Source organism: Kogia breviceps, chromosome 9 (genome assembly GCF_026419965.1).
Source record: "Kogia breviceps isolate mKogBre1 chromosome 9, mKogBre1 haplotype 1, whole genome shotgun sequence".
Taxonomy (NCBI): domain Eukaryota; kingdom Metazoa; phylum Chordata; class Mammalia; order Artiodactyla; family Physeteridae; genus Kogia; species Kogia breviceps.
In genome coordinates this window covers 102,829,048-102,848,061 of record NC_081318.1, presented here as the reverse complement: position 1 = coordinate 102,848,061, position 19,014 = coordinate 102,829,048, and the positions used below count along the sequence as shown (strand labels likewise).

The window sequence follows — 19,014 nt, the reverse complement described above, 5'->3', positions numbered from 1 at the left end:
AACTCCTTGAGATGCGAAAGTATCTGATGTGCTTTTGGTATCTCCACAGCCCTTACCCAATGCAGCCTCACAGTAGAAGCCCAATATGTACAGGCAACAGAGCTAGAAATACAATACAAAGTACTATATGGATTACGCATTAAATACTTACTGCAGGCTGTTAGCAAGCTAGAACTCCAAAAAAGGGATAATTTCAGTTGTAAAGGAGTCAACAAAAAGGGAGAACAAATGTATCCACATAGGCTTTCCACAGTCATTCGTTCGTTCACTGCCAGTGACAGCTTGCTGTGACTTTTCAGAGATCATCAGATCTAACCAAAATTGAATAATTAAATTCATCTTTTTCTTTCTTGACAGCCACAAGAGACTTGTACCCAAACCTAAAGGAATTCGGGGGTACAAGAGAATTGCCTGTTTCCAACCACAGATGCACAAAGTCACAGAAACCACCTGGATCTAGAATTTGATCATTAAAAGGACCTTTTAAAATGAACAGATTCACATTCCTCATTTTATTGATGGAGGAAGTGAGGGCCAGGATGATAAGGCAACTTGCCCAAGGTCCCAGAGTAAGTTAGAAGCAGAGGCAGAGAGGGAGAAAAGCCCTCTGACTTTCAGGCTGGCATATTTTCCAGGAGATAGACTGAGACTCTTTTTCAGTAGTACCATAAAGATATATATTTATCTGGAGTCATTTCTTCCCTTGACCCCCATCTCCCCATTTGGGTTTAGGATCGAGGTGGGGACCCCTAAAGAAATGTCGGTTGTTTATTACAGAATAGTGTGGTCAGGACAAGCTTCCTGGTTTGCCCAGGACTTTCCAGGTTTGGCCCTGAAATTCTCACATCCGGGAACTTCTTCCGTTCCAGACAAGCCAGGACGTGGCCCCCTTATTCCACAGGAAGCCTGTGTTCTGAACATTGCAGTTCCCCACGTTTGATTTGTGGCAGAAGCTGCTGCAGCAAGGGCTCTGTCAGCTCCCACTGTTCTGGTCTGTTTGACACACAAGTTTCAGGATGTCACCGTGATGCCTGTTCTATCTGACAGAGGTTCAAAATCTGCCAGATCACACTTTTATTTGCAAAAGCTCTTAGTCTTAGTTTCAGAAGAAAAAAAAAAATCTCCACTTATCTACCACCCACCCCAAATTTTCTGTTGCCCACTTACAGGAGATGCCCAGCACTGCTGAAGTCCAAGAGCCCCCGACAGTGACAGCACTCCAGGGGACCACAGAGCATCCCAGCGTCTACATGGACAGTCTCCTTTCACCACAGCAGCAGCTGCATGCCCTCTGTCTGTCACTTTGCCAGTGTCATTTTTCAATCATCAAGAGGCACCCAGAGTATTCACTCAATCCCTTGCTTCAGAATCTTCCTTTAGATCAAGAGTTGGCATACTACGGCCTGTGGACCAAATCCAGCCCTGTGGCCTGGTTTTTCCAAATAAAATTTCCCTGGAATGCAGCCATACTCATTTGTTCATATTCTGTCTGACTTCTCTTTACGCACTGCAATTGAGTAGTTGTGACAGAGGATGCATGACCTGCAAAGCCTAAAATATCTACTACCTGGGCCTTTTACAGAAGAAATTTGCTGACTCCTGAGCTTTGTCAATAGTCATGGATAAGATACTCATTACTAGTGGAATTTTCTATCACCATTATCAAATATGTTGATATGGCCTTTTAACTTATAATTGTTGCTTTATTCATTATTCTTGCCAGTAATATTGAGATGCATACATAATAAAGGGTACCTAGCTTTTGGCAAATGAAGAAATTAAGTCAAGAGTCTAGTGGAAAATGAAAGGCAGAAAGATAATTGACATTCCTGATTAGCACTTTTGTAGGAAGCTCTCCTTCCTGGTGAGGGCTGGATCAGGAAGTGACAGATCACAGGGAGGAATAACCACAAAGTTATTCCCAGCTTATCTAGAACAAGTGGAGTGGTCATTGCCAACAAAACAGCACTTCTAACTTCCCCAGGGCAGAGTTAAATGGGTAAAATGATTAGTTGTAATCAGATAGTCAATATCCGAACAGATTACAAAGCATCACCCACAGGCAACTTGATCTTTTAAAGGGCCAGATGGCATACAGAATAGGAACAAAACATTTTTTAACCCATGGCTTAAACAAGATAGACATTTATTTATTACACTCTCATACAAAAGTCCAAAGGAAGGACTGGATTGGTGGTACCATGGTCTTTAGGATCCCAGTCTGCTTTATCAACCTACCATAGGGCTTCCAGCCTCAACATCGCCTCACAGCCCAAGATTGATGCTGTCACTCCAGCCATTGTGTCCCACTTGCAGGCTAAAAGAAGGAAGAATGTTGATGTTGCAAAAAGGGTATTCCCCAGCAGAGTCAACTCTCTTAAAGAAGCTTTCTAGGAAGTACCACCCTGGACCTCAGCTTACATCTCATTGGCCAGAACTTAGTTGCAAGGGCAACTGGGAGCTGTAGTCTTTTAGCTGTGTACATGGACTTGTAGAGTACAGTTGGAATTTTCGCACCAAGGAGAAGGGAAAAAATTCCTCCTATTGGTACTGAAAACCCTGAGGAGAAAACTTACTTCTCTAGATTTACTTTCAAGAAGAATTTGCTCTGACTTTTGCACTTTTCCATAGATAATGAAAAAGCTAAAATTAATAATATTTACAAATGAAGTACCTGTCATTTTACCACCCGTTCTTCCCTAGGGGCTTGACACCTGAGGGAATGTGATGGATGCCTGTGTACATAGCTAAGAGACAGGATTGATGTCCGTCTTGTTTTTCTGTTCCAGAGACAAGAAAGTCTGAAAAGCCAGAAGCACAAACATGTGGGTTTGGACTCCTCCCACTCATCATGCTTTAAGTCTCACCTGAACTCGCTCCCCTCCAGGGACAGAGGGCAGTCTCTGGTCAGCCCCTTGGCCATGTGGCTACGCCCGCGGCTGCGGCGTGGCCTGAGGAGTACCTTCCCTACTCTCTGCTGAGGACCATGTGATGGCATCGCAGAGAAATGCGGTCACAGCCCCTGGCTGAGGGCCAGACACTTGCTGTGTAAATACGCCGCTAAAATAGATCCTTCCGCCAGGACCACGGAGGGGTGTTCTGAGGCGAGGAGGCCAGAGAGGAGGGTTTGCTTAAAAAAGAGAGACACGGCACATCGTCAAATATATGCGTGTTTTTTCCCAGCGTCATTTCTGCTTTCTTACCTCCTAGGTAATCTTTCCAAAACAAACATCAAAAATCAAACAAAGAAAAAAAATCAAATGAGAAAGTGCAAGAAGTTCGTCACCCTCACACTCAGTCACCGCATAACAAGATGCCAGAGGAAGCCGGCAGCTAGAGAGTAGAGAAATCAGACAAGGACACCCCAGAAAAGCCAGCGCTGCAAACTCCGCGGCGGCAAGGGCAGGAGGGGCCCGAGGAGGGGCCGCGGGCCAGGATGGGCGTGGCCAGATCGTGGGGAGGAGCCAAGGTGAGTGCGTGCTCACTGTAGACCGTGCCGCCCGAAACTTCGTCCGGTTCCCGCTTCTTCCGCTTCCGTCCTTCGGCCTTAACTTCCGTTCTTCTGCAAAGGAGCGAGGAGCGTTTCCTTGACTAGCAACTGTGCTGCGGTGAAGGGTCCCGTGAAAACCCTCAGGCGGGATTCCAAGTCTGGCCAAAGCCGCCTCCGTCCATCTCCCTGCAGCCGTAAGCCGTTATGATGACACACTTTATATCGCTGCATTTGCCACCTGGCTTTTCTGCCCACTTACTAAAAAGTCAGAGAAAATGGGAGAAAGCTGTCCACCGCTATACCCAGCAGTGCCAAAGGTCACTTTTCAGGAAAGCTGAGGGTCCTGCCTCAATGGGCTTCTGGGCTCTGTGAGAACTACTCCTTTTCCAGGTGGCCATACACTGTGTTGAGCACATTTTTCCCCAGCGAGAGACCGTGTCACAGATGTTGACAGAAAATGCTGCATCGATGACCGATGGGTCCCCAGCTTCAAATCTCGCCGTATTTGAAGGCATTTTTCTGGTGTGTGTCATTTTCTGCCAGAAGGTCTGTGTTCCCCAGCCTGCCTCCCGCCCTGCGCAATCCACAGCATGGGTCTCACAGGACTCGTCTGTGCCGGCCTCCAGGGAGACGCAGACCCGGCGGTGACCACAGATGCGCTGAGCTGTGTTCTCCGAGCACCACACTACACTCTCCAAGGCCCCATAGGTTGGGACTGAAGGACCACAAAGACCAGCTCTGCACCGCGGGCCCTCTTAGCTGCACGTTCCAAGCCATTAGCAAGGCAACAGCATGGGGCCGTTCCTAGCCGTGCCGTTTGTTCTGATGGATGAGCCCTCACTTATAAGAGAGGCTGAACCCTAAACAAGTCTCAACCCGGCTCCGCTTATGTTGTCCACCGACGGTTTGAACAGATACTGACTCCATCTGATGTTTGACTCCTAAATATGAACTGAGAGCACCCCTCCTACCAGTAAGTAAATTGCCTGCGTTTGGATTATAATTGAACTGTTCGGCTGCAAGCCCTGCACTTGGAAAATGATAGCTCTGTCGCAATAAGGAGACAGAAAGGATTCATTCACCTCCACTCTTTCCTCCCGGGAAGGATCAGATCAAGAGGTAATTACAAATGACTTATCGATAATCTTATTTATGTTTTTATTGGGCTATAAACAGTATGGTATTTATCCTCATTATTCTAGCAGTTCCACATTGGGTATATCCTCAGAGAATCTGGAAGTAATAGACCAGAATCTTCTCCCCTATGAACTTTGGCATCTTCTAAAAGATGAAGAGTTCTAATGTTGAGGGGAAGCAAATTTGACCTACAGTAGCAAGACCTGCTCCCAGAGTCCAGTGCAGGTTCCAGTCATTGCTTGCTGTTTCCCAGGGTGCTAGGAGGAGACTGGAGGGACCAGAGGGGTGTCTATACTGCCCACTGGGCTTTCTTCAATGGCTTGGAAATAACTTCCTTGCAGGGCTCAAGAGCTGTCTCCAAATAGATATCAAAAAGCAGATCCAGACACTGAAGGCAAGAACATTTAGGTTCACATTTAAGGACTTCTTTTTTTGTTGTTTTCTTTTCCATTATGGTTTATTACAGGATATTCATTATAGTTCCCTGAGCTGTACAATAGGACCTTGTTGTTTAGAACTTCTAAACAATAAGGTTCTATGGGAAAATGTTGGGTATTCAGTAGTACATAAAGCAGATATACTCCCTGCCCTTGTATAGGTCACAGTTTGGGGGGAAGTGAATTTAAAATGCATTAAAATATGTAAATCATGTTTTCCAACTATGGCAGTGGCAGGAGTGAAGGGTAATGGCGTGAGAGTGGAGAACAAAGGGTGATGATGAACTTGCTTAGGAAAGGTTCTCAAGGAGATGAGAACCAGACCTGAAGGCTGTGGGGAAGGGAGAGCCTGTGTGAATACCTAGGACTGAGAAGGAGCCCCGCCAGCTCACGAGCGAGCAGACTGGTTAAAGAGTTGAGGTTGGAGAGATAACATTTCCAAGTGGCAACTGGTCAACCACTTTGTTGGAAACGTGATAGTGGGAAAGTGTACCTAGGGGATAGAACTGACCAGTATGGACCTTCCTAAAGTGAGGAAGTTTAATTTTGCCATTTAAGAGGGGCTTGCCACGTTGTGGCACAGGTGGCAATAGAACCAGGAAGCCTACCTCGTGTATTTGCTTGGAGGGAAGAGCCTGCAGATGTCCGTGCTGCCCCTGGGCCCCACTGGGGTTCAGGAGCTCATCCTCAGACACCCCCCCGCCAGCTCAGCAGCTCCCTCCCTTTCTCCTGACCATTCCTCCTCCTCTCTAATCCGTTCTCCACACTGCACTGGAAATGGCTTTCTAACACCAGATCTGACTAGATCCCTTTAATACATCACTGCCTGTTATCTACAAAATAGAGCTACTGAGCAAATTCTTGTTATTTGTATCCTGCTTATCCCCTTCTTGGCTCCATCTCTTGCTGGTTTGCACTCTCATAATCTAAACTACCCATAATTTTCTAAACTCCACTCCACCCACCTCGTGTTTCCGTCAACAGTTTTTGCAGATCCACCCACCTCCCGGCTGAGCTTTGCTGCCTTCCAGAGATGAGCACAGCCTGCATCCTACTGACTGCCCCTGAGAATTCCTCAGCTCCCCTCTCCCTCAGTTGTGAGATGATACTAAGGAACTTCTTTTACTTTCTTGCCCACCCTCCTCATAGCTATGGCTTCTGTTCCAAACTGCTCTGTGAACCAAAATTGCAAGGCCACTATATTTGCTCACAGGCCCACCCAGATTGGACTAAGATCTGGGGAATGGTAGGCAAATATGTGTGTACATCATGCAGTCTTAGGGCTCTTGCTCTTCCTTCTGCCTGGAACACACTTCCCTCATTTCTGCACCTGACTCTTGTTTTGAGCATTTTGCAATCAGTCTACGATGTTACTGCCCTCAGGGGTCCATCCAGAAGCAACCAGTTAGATCTGATTATTCCTTCTCTCTGCTCAATACCTTGTAGACAACAGATACATTCAGATTATGTGTGTGTGTGTCCTCATCGTAATTTACACTCCTCAAAGTTAGCACTGTGTCTCTTCGACCTGTATATCCATTTCATCACTCTCGGTGGAACATTCAGTAGACACTCACTAAATGCTCATGAGACTTTGGAAATGTACAAGAAAAATAACAAAACAGAGAGCCAGTTGTAGAAGACAATCTTTGACTCTCCAGTTCCAGCCAGTGGCACATCCTGAAGACCTTCAATTTGTTGGCTTAGCCCCTCTGATCCCTGAACCACCCATAGCCTGGAGGTACATGGGGGTCCAACACTATTTACATTGGAGGCCTGGGCTTAATCTTATAGGAATTCATTCTTAATTCCCACAGCCCCTTATCTGAACCTCTTTGAGGGTACTTGTCACTTTCTACCTGTATACATTTTTATCTTTGTAACGTTATAGCTCCTTATAGCTGAAATATAAACTCAGTGAGGGTTGTACCTAGCACACAAGAGGTACTCAATACATTACTGGTGAAAAATTAAATTATGTCTTCTGCTGCATTCACATAAATCATGTGTGCCAAATAAGTTATGGGTTGTGATGAAATTCAATGTAAATCCTGATCTCTGATTATCTAACACATAATGAATGCTCCTATAGTCCTCAGCTGCTACAGAGGATGCCAGTGCAGATCCTAAATCTAATAGTCAGGCCACAAACAAATGGAAGCGTGAAGATTCCTCAGGAAGTTTCTCTCTCTCTCTCTCTCTCTCTCTCTCTTTTTGAAGTCTAGTTGATTTACAATGCTGTGTTAGTTTCTGGTGTACAGCAAAGTGATTCAGTCATATATATTCTTTTTCATATTCTTTTCCATTATGGTTTATTACAAGATACGGAATATAGTTCCTTGTGCTATATAGTAGGACCTTGTTGTTTATCTATTTTATATATAGTAGTGTGTATATGTTAATCTGAAACTTCTAATTTATCCCCTCTCCACCCTCTTTTCTCTTTGGTAACCATAAATTTGTTTTCTGTGTCTGTGAGTCTGTTTCTGTTTTGTAAATAAGTTCATTTGTATCATATTTTAGATTCCACATGTAAGTGATATCATATGGTATTTATCTTTGTCTGACTTACTTCACTTAGTATAATTATCTCTAGGTCCATCCATGTTGCTACAAATGGCATTATTTCATTCTTTTTTATGGCTGAGTAATATTCCATTGTATACATGTACTACATCTTCTTTATCCATTCATCTGTCGATGGACATTTAAGTTGCTTCCATGTCTTGGCTGTTGTAAATAGTATGAACATTGGGGTGCATGTATCTTTTTGAATTAGAGTTTTCTCCGGATATATGCCCAGGAGTGGGATTACGGGATCATATGGTAACTCTATGTTTAGTTTTTTAAGGAACCTCCATACTATTCTCCATAGTGAATGCACCAATTTACATTCCCACTGACAATGTAGGAGGGTTCCCTGTTCTCCACACCCTCTCCAGCATTTATTATTTGTAGACTTTTTAATGATGGTCATCCTGACTGGTAGGGAATTTCTCAAGAGTATCAGAACTATTATCTTTTTTTTTTTTTTTTTTTTTTGCGGTACGCGGGCCTCTCACTGCTGTGGCCTCTCCCGTTGCGGAGCACAGGCTCCGGACGCGCAGGCCCAGCGGCCACGGCTCACGGGCCCAGCCGAGCGCTCCGCAGCATGTGGGATCCTCCCGGACCGGGGCACGAACCCGCGTCCCCTGCATCGGCAGGTGGACTCTCAACCCCTGCGCCACCAGGGAAGCCCAGAACTATATCATTTTGACATTGACACACAGCTATGTGTTTAATATTTGTACATAGACGTAAACTTTAGAACACGAAATTATTTTTAAAATAATAAGACTGATTCAATTAAAATGATTCTATTCCAATAAACAATGACAACAAATACTCACTCTCACATACACCTAAAACATCCACTCTGACATTCAGTTCACGTAAGGATCTATTCAGCCTAAAAGGATTATGTTGAGTAAGACAGAAGTAAGTGTAGAATGTACTGTGTGTGGAATACTAACTGCAGAATTCACTTCACCCCACAATAATATTAATGATGACTGACATTTTGACTTGTGTAGGACTTGTTGTCTAAGGTGATTACACTGCAGGTACAAATCACCGTATAATCGCTCTAATGTGAGCTTAGTTTTAATCACAATACCAAAGTTTGATCTTGAACAATTCATCACACCATTATCCAAGAGAGAATTTATAAAATGGTAAATTGGACTATGAGAACCCACTTTACCCTTGGTCATGGGCAATAAAAGTTGGGTTTCAGTTGATGAGACATGAAGAAGACTAGAAATCTTACCTGCACCGAATTTCTTATGCTTCGTTTATGGGCTCCAGAATATCGTGAACATCAAATAAAATGGTGTTCAATCTTGATTTTTTTAAAAAAGACAGCACCATTAATTGAGTGAGAAAAGAAAATAGTTGTGATGTGTGGTAATAGAACAAATAGTTCTCTTTAAACTTGAAGATTTTGTAAGCATGCCCCTAAAAAGTTTTCCGGTTCACAATAGTTATCTACTTCTATTTTATTTTTATTTTAAATTTTATGTGTATTTCTTTCTTTTTTTTCCACTATGCATCCTCTATGTGTCCATATTTGAACATAATCCATTTCCATTTATTGTACTAATAACGTGTAGTATTACTTCTATTATCTTGTTTTATGCTTTATATGTTTTATAACTCATGACTGTTTCCTTCTTGTTTTTCAGTCTTTTACTATGTGGGAAATGTTTTCTAATCTTCTTGTAATCTGGTAATTTTCAAGCTGTATATTCTGGCTTCAGTTATATGGATAGTTAATTCAACTGCAAATTTTAAAATGCTCCCCCTGTGTACATTGTTTTCTCAGGAAGGAAACAGAATTGTTGACTGTTTGCATTTAATAGATAAGATGGCAAAATGAGCATTATTTTACTGTCCTTCCCTTTTCCCTTTTCCTGGCTCCCCTGGAATAGAGCATGATTCTGATGCTTCTGATGACACTTGCAATTATCACTATTATGCATATTACTTATATTTTTCCCCCTTTTTACATTTCCATTCAACTTTCTAATCACAATTACAACAATTATTTAGCCTTGATTCACTATTGACATGCTTTCCATAACACCACTACTTGCTGACTTTTACCAGTTTAGTTTTGATTCATTTATTGGTCAATTGCAACGTGTCATCAAGCATTTTTCAGGATGAGGATACAGGTGGTTTACTTGATGAGCTTTTCCTGTAGTAAGTCTTTATTAGCATGCTATATAATTCTGCACCTTGACATTAATGATACAGTTCTTTCATTGTTCTGTTTGTCCGATGAGAGGTTTTTTTTTTTCCTGTTTACTCATTCTTGAATGATCCGAGGGTTCTCCGTGCCTGAAGTTTGCCAGTATTTACAAATACATGGTGTCACTTGGTCCCATCAATAACCATGAACTAACTCCACCAGCATCTTCCTCCTAGACCCCAAACTGGAAGGCAGCTTCATTGCAAAATTCCATGCAAATTTTAGTCTTTAAATGTCAGTTATATAATATGGCCCTTTAGAAGTGGTGAGGGTCTGCTTTCCAGCCTGATCATCTTATAGTGGGAAATACAAGTTATTCATAGATAACTGACAATCTGTATGTCTCTCCCTTTCAGATGCAAGCTGAGGCTGCAATTCCCACAGTATGCTCTCCTCACTATTCTTCTGTCCCCTCCATTTATCTTTGTCAGTATCTCATACCTGCATCTGACTACTTCTGACTGGTCCCTCTTGCATTACCAAATGGTACTCCCCAAATGGATATCAAAAGGGAAGTGCCAGTGAAAGAGCTTGATTGGATGAAATAAACTAAGCCAAGACAGAAAGCTGTTGCTTCACCATTTAATTGGTGAAAGCTCCAGAATTCTAAGATACATAACTCAGTAAGACAGGGTGAAAATTTCTCAGTGTCTTTCTGCTTGATCTGGCTTGTCTACCTCGGGCACCATCCAAGCTTCAGTTGGTAGAAATTCCTCTGGCATCTAGCAAGTCATTAGTCTGTATTCCTGATTTCCAGTACTGTGGAAGATTTTGTCTCTCGTTCATTTTCCATAATTATTTCAATTAGAATTTGGGAAGGTAAATAACATGCCCCCAACTAGCTGCCATCTTATCTGGGAAGTTCATCTTCATAGGAATTCTAATGGGAACCGAGAGAAGGAATGTTAATTTGACACCATCTTAAAAGATAGTTTGCCCTCTTGACTTTCTTTACAGTAGAAATAACTTACGTAAAAGTAAAATAAAAATAATAGACAAAAAGATGACACTGATTCTACAATGCTGCCTTTTCCTGCCGACCGTCAAAGTAGCCAAGGGTCAGTGCCTGGTGGAGGCAATTATCTCACACCTGGCATTTCTCAACAGAGAAGAATTAACCAAAGCAGCAGCTGATCTAACAAACCAAGGCTGCCAAGAACAAAGCAGAGAGGTTGCTGGAAGAGGGTCTTTGTCTAAGAAAAGGATGCCAAAAGCTAATGTGAAGGAGTAGGGCAGAGTTTAGGACACAGGCTCTGGCCTCTGACTGCTTATCTTCAAACCCTGGCTCTACTGGCCGATTAGCTGTAGGTCCTTAGATGGGATAGCATGTCTACACTTCTGGTTCCTTATTGCAGAGATCGTAGCTATCTCAACAGGTAGCTGTAAGGAAAAAAATGGCCTTACACATACAAAATGCTTAGCATAGTACCTGGCCCATGGTGAGGGCTCATTAATGTTCATTATTGTTATGTTTGCCCTCATTTCTTAAATAGAGATCAGATACAGACAAAACAGAGCCAGCTACTGGACATACCGTTGAGCCAGGTGTGCAGATGAGAGACAGAACACGCGTGCTGTTAGTTCCAGAACAGCCCAGTGGCTCTGGGGGAGAATGAGGGCACACAGTGACCTGGACTCAGTGGGGAGGATGGCTGTTGAGATTCTGGGAGAGCAAGAAGTCACTGGCCTCCATACTCCCTGACAACAGGAATAGGGTCTTATCTTCCTCAAAATCACTGATTTTTCTGTGTCTAGCCTAGAGATCTGTCTATCACAGACACCTAATGAATATTTGTTAAAGGAATGAATTTGTTCCCTGAGTTCAGTAGGATCGGGACAAGCCCAGAGCAGTCACAGCAGACCAGAAGAAGCATGGAAACAGATACAGAGCCTGAGTAGACAGTCATAATGTTAGTGTCCAAAACAATAGCTTAGGTTATTTATTCACCAATTTACATGGTCCGGGTGAAGGACTTAGTATATTTAAAGTCACTTTATTTTCCGTCCTTACCAAACTTTCCGTTTTTGAAATGAAGAAACTGAGGAGTAGGGCAAGGAACTCATTTATTCTCTCTCCGCTCGCTTGTGTCCAAGCCCCAGCGCACGCCTCCCCGTGGCCGCACCACTGCTCAGCGTCCTGGGCACGGGCAAAGCGCCCTCGGCCCGGGAAAGTGCGCGCCACGAGGCCGCTGGCTTTGTAAGCAAGCGCTCACATCAGAATGCATGCTTGAGAGAGAGGGAGAGGAGGAATACTGAGGGATTTGTACCTCAAGATCCAGTCTGGGGCTTCCCTGGTGGCGCAGTGGTTGAGAATCCGCCTGCCGATGCAGGGGACACGGGTTCGTGCCCCGGTCCGGGAGGATCCCACATGCCGTGGAGCGGCTGGGCCCGTGAGCCATGGCCGCTGCGCCTGCGCGTCCGGAGCCTGTGCTCCGCAATGGGAGAGGCCACAACAGTGAGAGGCCCGCGTACCACCAAAAAAAAAAAAAAAAGATCCAGTCTGGAGGTACCAGAAGGAACAATGGTGCCTTGAGATACTGGTGAATCGATATGAGATCTCTAGCTGGACCAAGCCTCATATACCGTTTTGATCATAATTCGTCCCTTACTAGGAATTGAAATCCTAAAATACTCAAATATTGTTTGCCTTTTTATTCGGCTGCTACAGCATCCAAAGGGGCAATTGCCATGACTGTCAAACTGCTGGGTCATTGCAAGGAAGGAGGTAGAGAAAACCTGAAGGGAACCATTATTATTATATGCTTTTAATTCACTGCAAATGAAAGGTCATGTATTTCAAAAGAAAAACAACACGTGAGTGTTGCAATGGAACACCCATGGCACATCCCAAATTAATAAATAACCTTCCATTTCCACCTCCCAAATGACCATGATTACAAGTCTGACCTTTCTGGCCGATGACACAAGAAAGAAAGGCCAACAATGTAGCTGCTACTTGTCTCCATGAAGTGAGGCATGTTTGCATTTTGAAGGAAGTCTTGTAACATTGGAAACGCCCTGGAAGCTCTCTGAAAGGTTACAGGCGAACAGCAAAGTGCCATCCTGTGGGCTTCTCAGAACCCTTTTCCGCACCAGCCTGCAGTGCCAATGCATTGCCAGTGGACCCAGAGTGGACTCGGTGGGGGACGCCTTGGCCCAGGGGGTCAGCTGTGCTCTAGGGCCACCAGAATTCCCAAGATAGCCCCACAGAAGGAGAGACTGCCCACTGGTCAGAGGCCCCGGAGGGGAGGTGACGATGTCCCAGCCATATCACCTTTGCTCTACACCTCCGGTGCCACACCTGCCTGCCCAGAGGCAGCTGCTGTCAAGGGAGATGCCCTGCTGCTCACCAGGACCTGGCCACACTTCCAGGTGGGAGGGAATATAGGGGCAGCCCCTGGCTCCTCATCTGTTTGTAGGTAGATGACAGTAGTGTCTTCCTCAGACTGGGGCTTAGAAATGGCTAGGATCTCACCACTGCCCCACGGCTGGGAGGACAAGAGGAGGTCTGCGGAAGGGTAGACCCTACTGCACTTGCCCAGATCAGTGGGTCTTTTGCGGGATGTAGGGGGACTGGAGCCACCTGGGAAGAGCGTTTCGTAAAACCAGGATCTGGAGCTGAGAATTTTTGTTTGCGCTGACAGCATGCTAAAATGCACAGCACATGTGCAAAGTCTCAGACATCCTGAGTCCCATGATCCAGGTTCTAGGGGGGTCACAGCATCCAGGTGCCTCAGGGGCAGGTCTGACGGAGATGCAGGTCCAGACAGGCCAGCATCGGGGGAGGGGGCCAGAGAGAGTGGCCTGCTGCCTGCCCACCTTGGAGTCTGAGCCTCAGACTTATCGAAGTGTGGTCCAAGCATCAACACTTACAAGCGTTACCTGAGTTCCATGTTACAAAGGCAGAATCCTGTGTCCCGTGTGACACCTATGAAGTGGAATCTTTGGAGGTGAGTGTGTTCTGATCCTCAAGGGCCGGAGAAAGAGGGAGAGACTCAAACCCACCTCACCAGAGGTTTCCTTTCTTTTCCCAGCCTTTCCCAGGCCACCGCCTCTCAAACTGTCTCCAGGGCCAAGAGTCCCTGGGACAAAATGACTTCAAACCTGAGAATCCACTTAGCTGTCTACAAGGCTCATTACCCCCGGGGCTAATCCCCAGCGCCCTGCCCGCTGCGCCAAGGGGCCCGCATCATTAGTCTACGCCTCACATGGGCCGAGAGCCCGGCTCCCGGAGGTCACAAGCTCGGGGCTTGTCGCTCCAACGAGGGGACCTGTGCCAGTCCCCCACCCCCTGCCCTGCCTTAGCCTGGTCTTTCCCAGCTCCCTGGGGCCAAAGCTGCCCGCAGGCCCACCCGCAGGCTGCATTTGGTGCAGTTACGAAAACAATTACAGGCCCAGGACATCTTCAGTTCTCAGCAGTCCTGACAGGGTCAGAAGAATTATCTGCATCCAAAACCTGCCTTCTGGTGTGACTCAGGATCAAGATCTCCTATGATACACCCGAGATCTCCTGGCTGTGCGGCCTGCAGTGCCAGGCACAATTACTTAGCCATAAAAAGGAACGAAATTGGGTCATTTGTACAGACGTGGATGGACCCAGAGACTGTCACACAGAGTGAAGTAAGTCAGAAAGAGAGAAACAAATATCGTATATTAACGCTTACATGTGGAATCTAGAAAAATGGTACAGATGAACCTGTTTGCAGGTCAGAAATAGAGACACAGATGTAGAGAACAAATGTATGGACACCAAGTGGAGAAGGGTGGGTTGGGAGGAATTGGGATTGACACATATGCACTACTGTGTATAAAGTAGATAACTAATTAAAAGCTGCTGTATAGCACAGGGAACTCCACTTCGCCGTACAGTACGAACTAACACAACATTGTAAAGCAACTATACCTCAATTAAAAAAAAAAAAAAAAAAGCCACACAGGCAAAAATCAAACACTTGAGATGCTCTAAGTCACAAACCACCTTGCTCCCCCCCCCACAGCATGTGGCCTGCCCTGTCACCATGTCATCTGTTTGCTCTGCAGCAGACACTTTTTCAAAAAAAAAACAAATTTATTTTATTTTTATTTATTTTTGGCTGCGTTGGGTCTGTTGCTGCACGGGGGCTTTCTCTAGTTGTGGCGAGCAGTGGATACTCTTTGTCGCAGTACGCGGGCTTCTCATTGCTGTGGCCTCTCTTGTTGCGGAGCACGGGCTCTAGGTGTGCAGGCTTCAGTAGCTGTGGTACATGGATTCAGTAGCTGTGGCTCACGGGCTCTAGAGCGCAGGCTCAGTAGTTGTGGTGCATGGACTTAGTTGCTCCGCGGCACGTGGGATCTCTCCGGACCAGGGCTCGAACCCGTGTCCCCTGCATTGGCAGGTGGATTCTTAACCACTGCGCCACCAGGGAAGCCTGACACTGTCTTTTAAGACCCCGGGGAACTGTTTCTATTCTCCTCGAAGTTGGTTCTTGCTCTGTGTGCTCCCAGCCTCCAGCTAGAGGTCTAATAGCCCAAAGCAGGAATCAGCAAACTTTTCTGTAAATGGCCAGAGAGTCAATCTCTTAGGCTTGTATGGTCTCTGTCACAAATGTGTCACTCTGCTGTCCCAGTGCCAAAGCAGCTGTGGACAATAGGTGAATGGGTGGCTGTATTCCAGTAAAATGCTCCTTATAAAAACAGGCAGTGAGCTGGACTTGACCCGAGGGCTGTAGTTTGCCAACCCCTGGCACAGAAGGGGAGACCCTAAGGACAGATGGTTGGTATCCAATTTGAGCCCCATCAGTTTCCTATCTGTGCAGGCTTAGACAGATTATCCGACTTCTCTAAGACGTATTACTAATACCTATATCATGCTCTTCTGAGAAGACTGCAGTGAGAGTCGTGCATATAAAGTGCTTCAGAGGGTTTCCAAGCACATGGAAAGCAAAGCTACCAAAAAAGCTACATTAGCTACAAAAAGCGCTCATCACTCTTACTATGACCCTTTCAGACAGTGACAATTCTGCCTAGGACGTCTAGCAATGGGCTGACACCTTCCCCTGCAGCCCAAAGTGTCCCATGTGCTAGCCAGTGCCCAAACCAGGTCTGAGTCTGTGCCACTCTCAAAACATTATTTTATTGATTGGTCAGCTGTCCTTGCTGGAGCCAGCCTCTGCGACGGGGTTGTGTGCCATGGGCCCCTCCCCTGCACTACTGAGCAGGGGTCCTCCTAGCTCCTGTGTCCCCTATCCCCCCCCCGCAGGGCTGCCACGTGGTCCCCGATGCCTCAAGCAGCAGCCTCTGCCCTTTTGACAGCCTGGACAAACCGATAGGATCATGGGCCAGGCCATGGGCTTCCTATCAGTACTTGGCAGTGACTTTCTTCAGAATCACCATTCTCTGAGACGGTACCGAGTGCTCACAAAAGGGATAAAGGGACTTGCGGCCAATTAAGTATTGGAAACGTAGGGCTAAAGGCCCTTTAAAATGTTTCTTTTGTACAGAACGTCTCAGGGCCTTTAATAAGCTAATATGTACTGTTCATCTTCTGGGGGGGAATCCAAGCACTCCGGCCGCGTTTCCAAACTTTATTTTAACATGGGGCCGTTCTCAAGGGCCGTTAACACGCTCAGGATTCTAGGAGACACATTTTGGGAGCTGCACCTCTGGAGGAAGGGCAGTGTGTCTCCGCTTTCTGAGTTGATTGATGGCAGAGGTTAAGAGTGTGTGCCTGGTAGAGACATCTTTAAAACCCTTCCTGTCTGTAACCCATGTCCTCGTTTCCCACCACAGGTCACTCAGCACATTTGGGCCGTGGGTGCTGCCTGGGGGGCTGGGTTTTCCCAGCATCAAGGCTTGTTCCTTCTGTCAGCCAGACCGGCCGGATCTATAAAGAATTCCCTGAGTTCGTGAAATCCAATGCCCCTTCCTTCCTGAAGGCACCCCAGCCACCCCAGTCAATCTGTACCTTGCCAAATGTTCTCCTCTTTGACTCTTAAAAGAAGTTCAAAGTGGCCCACAATTCATGTCAAATGGACCGGCCTGCCATTTCCTCGTTGTCTCCAAGGGCTCCTGATATAAAACCGTGGCTTTATGGGCCTTAGTCATCCTAATATCCTCAGGGCCCTTTTCTGAACTCAGTGAACTTGTTTAAACATCCCAGGCCTTCTCCAGTTTCCCTTGCCCCCCTCTCCCTGCGCCCGAGCCCGGTGGCACTGACCCTGGGGGGGGAGGGGAGGGCACCGTGGAAATGCTGAATCTTCCTAGCAGTTTCCAGCACTGGGGATTTCGTTCTTCACCCCCATCTGTGTCCGCGGCAGCCTCAGCCGCGTTGTCCGGAAAGAATCTCTCCCTTTGCAGAGAGTGGAGCTGAGACCCTTATCCTAGAGGCCACCCCGCTCCTGCTGCTGGGCTACTACTACCCGTTCACTGGCAAGAGACTCCCCTTCCTCGTTTTCTTTATTGCAAATCAGTGGGAAAAGAGCTTCCAATCCAATGATTCCCCGGGAAGAACCTTGAAGTTTCCTGACAAAAGAGGCCGTGGAGTTGCCCATACTACGATCTACAACCCGCGAGGCAAGTTTGTGCCAGTTCCTTCCTTGGGTCCCAGCGCCCGCGTGGAGGGAACGGACGTATGTCTTTTTTTTTTTTTTTTTTTGCGGGCCTCTCACCGTCGTGGCCTCTCCCATTGCGGAGCACAGGCTCCGGACGCGCAGGCGCAGCGGCCACGGCTCACGGGCCCAGCCGCTCCGCGGCATGTGGGATCCTCCCGGACCGGGGCACGAACCCGCGTCCCCTGCATCGGCAGGCGGACTCCCAACCGCTGCGCCACCAGGGAAGCCCCGGACGTATGTCTTTCCCAAGCTGGGGCCACGGTGCTGGAAAGTTGCTCTGAGGGGACGTACGTAATTCTCACGAGCTCGGGTCAAAGTCGGCCTCTGGCTTACCTTTCTTCCCTTTTCAGCTTCATTCTCAAAACGGAAACGGGAGGGTTGATGTACTTCGTGGTTCCCAGGCTGCTCCTGCGCGGTATCACTTTCTTCAGGGGACACTTGCGGCCTCTCCACCAGCCAGGAGGAAGCCTGCTGGGCAAGGGGTCTCGGATCTGACTGCAGAATCAGATCCACTCGGATTCTCCACGGTATACATGGTATTCTCCATGTGTAGTTCCCCATGAGATTTTATTTGGGGGACAAACAAAAAGTTTCTTCTGTCTGAAAGTGACCAGGTTTTAAAATATTGCTAAGAACTTGTCTCTCTTCATGTCCTTTGACCCCAGTTCTAAGCACCTCCCTTTCACCCCAAAGCCTAGCTTTTCACGCCCCGTGTTTTCTCTCATATGTACCCAACTGTCAGTGAAAACTATTAGGATGTATTTGTGGGGATGAAATAAATGTATGTTGGTTTTGGGGTTTTTTTTTTTTTTTTTTTTTTTGGCCGCATGGCACGGCATGTAGGATCATCATAGCTCCTCAGCCAGGGATCAAACCCATGCCCCCTGCACTGGGAACGCAGAGTCTTAACCACTGGACCGCCAGGAAAGTCCTATACTGGGTTTTTTAAATCTAGTCATCTGGTGGAAATAGAACCCCACCTTTTATATTCTGGGTTATCAGGCGTGTTTGTTGGAATAGTCTTCCGTATCCATTGTTTTCCTCTGTCCTTCTGCCTTTACAGGCCAATTCCTACCAGCTCCGCAAAGATTTTGACACCTCCACCCAGCATCAAGCTAGAAACCATTGACATCATAGAGTTTCCACTCCCGTGTTTTTTTTCTTTTTAAATTTTAATGATGTATAGTTGATTAACAGTGCTGTGTTAGCTTCTGCTGTACAGCAAAGTGACTCACTTATACACATATAGACATTCTTTTTAAAATATGTTCTTTTCCATTATGGTTTATCACAGGATATTGACTAGAGTTCCCTGTGCTCTACAGTAGGACTTTGTTGTTTACCCATCCTGTATATACTAGTTTGCATCTGCTAATCATAAACTCCCAGTCCTTCCCTCCCACACCCCACTCCCCCTTGGCAACCACAAGTCTGTTTTCTATGTCTACAAGTCTGTGTGTTTGGTAGGTAAGTCCATTTGTGTCATATTTTAGATTCCACGTATAAGTGATTTCATATGGTATTTGTCTTTTTTTTTTTTTTTTTTTTTTTTTGCGGTACGCGGGCCTC

At 46.1% G+C, this 19,014-nt stretch overlaps 1 protein-coding gene across 20 annotated transcripts in view; it reads left to right on the top strand.

Annotated features, from left to right (window-relative positions):
- The window catches only part of C9H7orf25 (chromosome 9 C7orf25 homolog), a 422,474-nt gene that overhangs the window by 313,293 nt on the left and 90,167 nt on the right, over positions 1–19,014 (top strand). For 15 of the 20 annotated variants that reach the window (XR_010842308.1, XR_010842310.1, XR_010842303.1 and 12 more), the window contains one exon: positions 1,170–4,609. The gene's annotated coding sequence lies outside the window, so the exon portion shown is untranslated. Of the gene's footprint in view, positions 1–372; positions 570–1,169; positions 4,610–16,624; positions 16,677–17,891; positions 17,973–19,014 lie in introns of those variants that run through there. The other 5 variants (XR_010842315.1, XR_010842320.1, XR_010842307.1 and 2 more) reach the window with 5 other exon arrangements.